The sequence below is a fragment of the Pteropus vampyrus genome, unplaced genomic scaffold (assembly GCF_000151845.1).
Source record: "Pteropus vampyrus isolate Shadow unplaced genomic scaffold, Pvam_2.0 Scaffold343, whole genome shotgun sequence".
Lineage (NCBI taxonomy): Eukaryota > Metazoa > Chordata > Mammalia > Chiroptera > Pteropodidae > Pteropus > Pteropus vampyrus.
Genome location: NW_011889124.1, coordinates 686,596 through 692,714, shown reverse-complemented (window position 1 = coordinate 692,714; position 6,119 = coordinate 686,596).

Genomic DNA, 6,119 nt, shown 5'->3' with positions numbered 1-6,119 from the left:
GTGGACGGCGGGGGTGAAAACGTGTCCGCTGACGAGTTGCTGTGGGGCACGTGAGCCAAGACGGAAGCGGGATTAATCGGGGCGATCGTGGGAGCAGTGCCTGTCGGGGGCCTCGGTCCTCGCAGACCTCACCCCGTCCGAGCTCATCCTCCCAGTCATCTTTTTTTAATGGAGGGGAAATTCACACAACATGACACGAACCACTAGCCCCTTCAAAGTGAACGCGTCGGGGGCGTGTGGCACATTTGCGGTGTTGGCCAGCCACCACCTCTGTATACTTCCGAAACCCCAAAGGAGACCCCACACCCACCAGCAGCTGCTTCCCGCCCCGCCCCCAGCGCCCGGTGGCCGCCATCTGCCTCCTGTCTCTGCGGATCTGCCTGCCCCGGACGTTGCCTGCGCGTGGAACGTGCGCTGCGTGTCCTTCGTGGCCGGCTCCCCTCTGCCATCGTGTCATCAAGGCTCATCCACGTCGCAGTGGGTGTCGGCGCCTGGCTGCTCCGTGTGGCTGACGGTATATTCCAGCGCGGAGACCAGCGATCGCCGAAAGCGGGCATTTTCATGTCCGCTTCGCAGACGTAGAAACTGAGCATCGGAAAGGTTTCTCCTGTGGTCCGAGCTTACGGCGTCAGGATGTAAACCACGGGAAGGGGTGTGGTTGGGAAGACGGGGGCCCTTTCTCTCCGCGTGACAGTTTTTCCCCCTCCGGATCCTGTCTTTACTTAAAACTTAGATATCTTGTTCATCGTGGCTTTTTCCATTCATGTTTTATTTAAATGTTTTTGAATTAAAAATACGTAAACTTTTAATTTTGAGAAAGTGGTAGATTCACATGTAGTTACAGGAAGTACTGCAGCGAACCGTTTCCTCTGCTTCCTCGATGGTGACGTCCTGCAAGACCGTAGCCCAGTGTCACCAGCAGGGCATTGACACGGATGCACGCTCTTGGCCCGCTGGCCCACGCCCCTCGCCGCGGCTGCGGCGTGGTGACTTCCGATTCTCCCCGCGTGAGCTTGCGGGAGCGCTGAGACATTTCCCTCGTGCGCGGGGTGTCAGCTCTGCGATACGCCGTGGCGTGTGTGTTCAGCCGACCGCCATGCAAACAGGGTCGGTAATGAAAGCGTGCGGGGCTTCGCTCCCGCGGGGCGCCGCGCCGGCCTGGCATCGTGCCCCCCCGCGAGGGGGCGTTTCTTCGCTGTTTCCCGTGGCGCGGATCGGCCGCTGGTGAATCCTTCCAGCTTCCGTTTGTCTGAAAAACATCTTCATGTCATATTTGGCTCTGAAAGATGTTGCTGCCGGGTATAGAATTCTAGACTGATCGGCTTTGCAGAACCTTAAAGGTGCCGCCCCGCTGTCCCCTGGGCCCTTTCCGGAGAGCTCTGCCGTCCTGCTTGCCGTTATTATCGTTCCTCTGACTGTTTTTGAGATTTTATCACAGCTTTTGAGCAATTTAAACTTGATATGTTTAAAATGGCACTCACAGTTTTCTTCACGTTTCTTCAACTTGGGGTATGTTGGCTTTTATCTATGAGTTTACAGTTTTCATCGAATTTGGTAAAACTTCAGCCAAGCTTCTTCAAATAGTATTTTTCTGTCCACTTTCCTTCGAGGCCTCCAGTCACCCATATATTAGGCCACCGGAAGTTGTCGCACATGTTAATGACCTTTTCCATGATCCAAAAAGTGCTTCTGTCCTGTCTGTCTTTCATCTGGAAAGTTCCCGTTACTGTGCCTTCGCGCTCACGAACCTTTTCTTCGACCGTGTCTAACTGGGTATTGATACCACTTGATATATTTTTCATAGGAGACAGCATAGTTTTCAAGTCTGAAAGTTCAATTTGGATCTTTTTTTTTAATACCTTCGATGTCTCTACTTAGCTTTTCAAACACATAAAGTATCGTTATAGTAACTGATTTAATGTTCTTACGTTTTCATTCTAACATATGGGTCAGTTGTGGGTCAGTTTTAATTAATTGTTCTTCTCGTTGTGGGTCATGTTTTTCTGCTCCTTTTAATGTCTAATAACCTTTGATTGGATGTCGGACATTGTGAATGTTGCCTTGTGGTTGCTGGATGTTCTGTATTCCTATAAATAAACTCGAGCTGTGTTTCGGGATACAGTTAAGTTACTGGGAAACAGTCTGATCCTTTCCAGTCTTGCCTTTATGGGCGATTTTGTGCATCTGGCGCAGTTCTCAGTCTGGTGCTAATTTTCCAAGGCAAGGCCTTCCTGAACAGTCTTTCCAAGGCCCTGTGAATGATGAGTTTTTCCATCATGAGTCTGGCTGGCAGGGAAAGGCATTTTCGCAGCCCTGAGTGAGCACTGGGCGTGGCTCTCGCAGCCTTGCAGATGCTCCCTTCCCAGGTCTCGGATGATCTCCCCGTCTGCACAGTCATCAGTACCCTCCTGAGTACTCCAGAGGGACCCTCCGCAGGTCTCTCCTGCCGGGTACACTGTCCTGCAAACTCCACCTTGGTCCCCCAGACTCTTGGCTCTGTCTCGGGGAGTTTGCCAGTCTACACCTCCGTTCCCCCTTCTGCCTCTGGGTCTGGAAATTCTCTCAGCGGCAGGGTGCCCTCATTTCTCCCCGTCCCTCGGGAATCTCCTCCTTTCATGGCCTGGTGGCCAGCGTCTTGAAAACGATTGTTTCTTATATTTCGTCTATTTCTTCTTTTAATATTGTTTCAGACGGAAGCTAACTCAAGTCCCTGTTACTTTATCTGGAATAGAAGTGGAAATTCTCAAACAGTTTTTGGAGCCCGAGGGTAAACCCACCATGGCAGAAAAATCAGCGCAGACACGGATCCTGGTGGTGACACTTGAGCCCTGGATCAAGCCACACCTGAGCCAGGATCTACCGCAAGCGGCTCAGCCCTAGAAGGCAACAGATTCCTGTTTTGTTTAAGCCGGTCGGGCTCGGCTTTCTGCCCCTGGCCACTGCCGCTTCCCTGGCTGCACCAGGCAGGGCCCTGAGGGTGAGAAGTGCGGTGCAGGAGAAGGCAGGAGGCGAGAGCCAGGCTAGCCGGGCTGGGACAGGTGTGGGGCTGAGTTTCGTGCTTTGAAAACCCACCCGGACCAAGTGAGGAGAGTGGACGGGTCACATGCGCCCCCCCATATCCCGGCCTCGACCGGTGCCCTCTCCTGCCGTGCTCTCCCTGTCCCCCCCAATCTGTAGGCTGCCAGCTTGTTCCTGCCCAGGGCCTTTGCACCTGCTGCACCACGCCAGGACGCTTTCCCACGGTTATCTGTGCCTCGGGCACACAAGCCCCACAGAAGCCTGGGCACAGGGCAGATTAGAGGCTCTTGCCTCCAGGGGACCTTACGCCAGGGAGGGAGCACAGGACAAGAGAGGGGTGGGGTGGGCTGCTCCGAGGCCCCAGTGACCCCAGAACTTCCTGGAGCAAGCCCTGTTGTCGGCCCACCTCCCCGGGTGCAGCAGCGGGGGGCACAGTCCCAGACCCCCAAACGACTCTCCCCCACAGCGTATCCGCTTCCAGCAGAGGGGATGGGTTAGGGAGGGAGGGAAAATAATTACTTCTCAGCCTCTAACCTTTCCGGCAAGTGACTCGGTAATAAATAATCCCACAGCCCTCCAGTGTGATCCATCAGCAGGCACTCCTAATTACTTTAGACTCACTTTGAAACTGCTTCCAGTCCCACTTTCAAATAAATAAAAAATTGACACAGACCTGGAGCAGAGACCCTCCTCCCCAGGGTGTGCCTGCACCCGGCTGTGGCTGTGCGCTTGGGAGCCCCGTGACCGGAAGCTGCCAGTCAGGAAGGGAGCTGGTTGCCTCATCATGTCTCTGACCCTGGGGCCTGGGCCCCACCTGTCACATCACTAGGGTCTCTGCCAAGTGGCCCCACACTGAAGGGCACTGCCTGGGCCTCCCTATGGTCCAAAGCCCAGCACTGGGGCCAGCGTCTTGCCCACAGTCTCCTTCCCACCCCGCCCACTCGGCCAAGACCCCCATCCAGGCTTCCATTGTGCTCCCCTAAATAAGCCAGGGGGTCGAAGAGGTGACCACTGAATGCTCTTGCCGCTCCAGCATTGAGGCCCTGCCTGTGGGGGGCCCTGACCTTCCTTCTGTGCTGGCCTGGGGACCCCTCTGGCTGAGCATGTGCTGTGTCTGCACTGTCCTCTGGCCTCTGAGTCAGCTCGGCCCCAACCCTGCGTGCCGTGGGGTCAGTGGGCCTTCTCTGTTAGTGACCAGATGGCAGATGGGGAGGCAGGGACACACTGCAACCCACTCCCTTCGGCTCTGGGAGTCTGGCCTGGGGGGTGGGGACAAGAGGAGGCCCCCACCGGGCCCCGCCTGCTGGACACACGAGGCTGATCGAGTGGGGCCACAGTCCTGGCCTCATGCGCCTCAGGCCCGGGCCACAGGGTGGGTGAGGACAGGGTCAGGGAAGGTGTCCCGGGGCAGGGTGGGAGAGCGCTCGGGCCAGGGGCGGCCGGGTGGGGGCTAGGCTGGTGCAGAACAGGGCCAGGACCTCGCCCACCTCCTCTGGGTGTGTGAATGAGACGGGCTGCAGGGGTGCCAAGCGGCGGGGGAGGGAGGAGAGGCCGAGCAGGTGTGGGCGGCAGCAGGGGGCTCGTGGGGCCCCCATTCAGACCTCTGCGGGAGAATTAATTAAACGCATTCACTCCGCCACCACCAAGCGATTTCTGCTGACCTCACCAGGCCGATTAATATTTAATTAGCCTTCAGGAGGAAGAGAAAGCACTTATTAACCTGCTACGTCAATCTGTCAGCACAGGTCTGGGGTCTGGGGTGCTCGGGTGGGGCGGCGCTGGGGGAGGGGAGGGCAGTGGCCGGTGCCTCTGACTCCTGGGGCCTCCTGGGGCTCCCGGGGGCAGTGCCCCCACCCCACCTCCTCCTCTGAGGCACGCTGTGTCCCCACCCCCGACTGCTAAGCTCAGGGCCACCCTGGCCAGGCCTCCGGTGCTGAGTTGGGTGGGTGGGGGGGAGGGCAGAGTGCGCCCTTCAGGGCAGGGCAGTTCTGGGGTCACCATTCACAGGCTTGCTTCCAGCCCGGCTCCCCGCTGCGCTGACCGAGCCTGGCGCTGGCTTGTGGGGGCAGGAGCACGGGGCGTGGGGCCAGCGGCTCAGGCTCTGGGGGCGGCTCCATGCAGAGGTCAGAGCAGCTGGGGATGGGGCCTGGGACAGGAAGCACTCAGACCAAGTGCACGACTGGACAGCCACGCCTGACAGCCACGTCTCACACCCGCTCGATGCCACTCTCTGGGGGCCTGTGATGCTGCACAAGAAGCCAGGAAGGCGACTCCCCTGGTCCCCTGAGTCGGTGACAGGTTCCCCGCCCTGTAGAGCCCAGCAAGCCCAAGGCCATGCGCGGTGGGCGGTCCGTGCCGGACAGACTGGTCCTCAGCGCACTCTGCAGGGGTGGGTACCCAGAGGCCGGGGCTGAAAGCTGCAGGTGGCCATCTCGGGAGGGGCGCCCAAAGCCTTGCCCCGCACCCTGGCCATGCCCCCACCCTCACCCTGCCCGCCACTCCCAGAAGGCCCCGGGGCCTTTGCACGTGCTATGTCTCCGCTGAAAAAGTAAGCCGATGTCTCGATGTCTCGTCTGGCCTGCAGCCTGCTATGGGCAGGTGGGCGGGGCTGCAGGCAGAGGAGGGGGGCCTGAGACCCTGGAGGGTATCCCGGAGCAGAGACTACCCAGGTGGCAGTGACAATCGGGCGGCATGGGGACACCCAGGATGGGCAGGCATGGAGCTGCCCAGTGCCCCTCTCTGCCAGCCGGTTCCCCAAGACCCCTCCTGAGCCCAGAACCAGGCTCACAGGCCGGCTCTGTGAGGACCCCTCTCCTGTCGGCAGGCGATGATGAAATTTTTAAATAAGGCAAAAAAAATTAAAACTCCCTGGTGTTTTATTAAGTAGATGCAGTTGGGTAATTACAAACTGGCTTAATTAAAATCCGCCCCAGAAAGCACTGGTGGGTGGCCCCGGCAGGGAAGGAGCCGGCCGGAGCTTCCTGACGGCAGGCCTCGGTTTCCCCAGCTGAACTGGCCCCCGGGGTGACGGGGCCTCCCTGCCAGGCCTGGCCCACACAGAGGTGGGGCGCAGGGTCCCGGACACCCTCACTGAGGGCGTG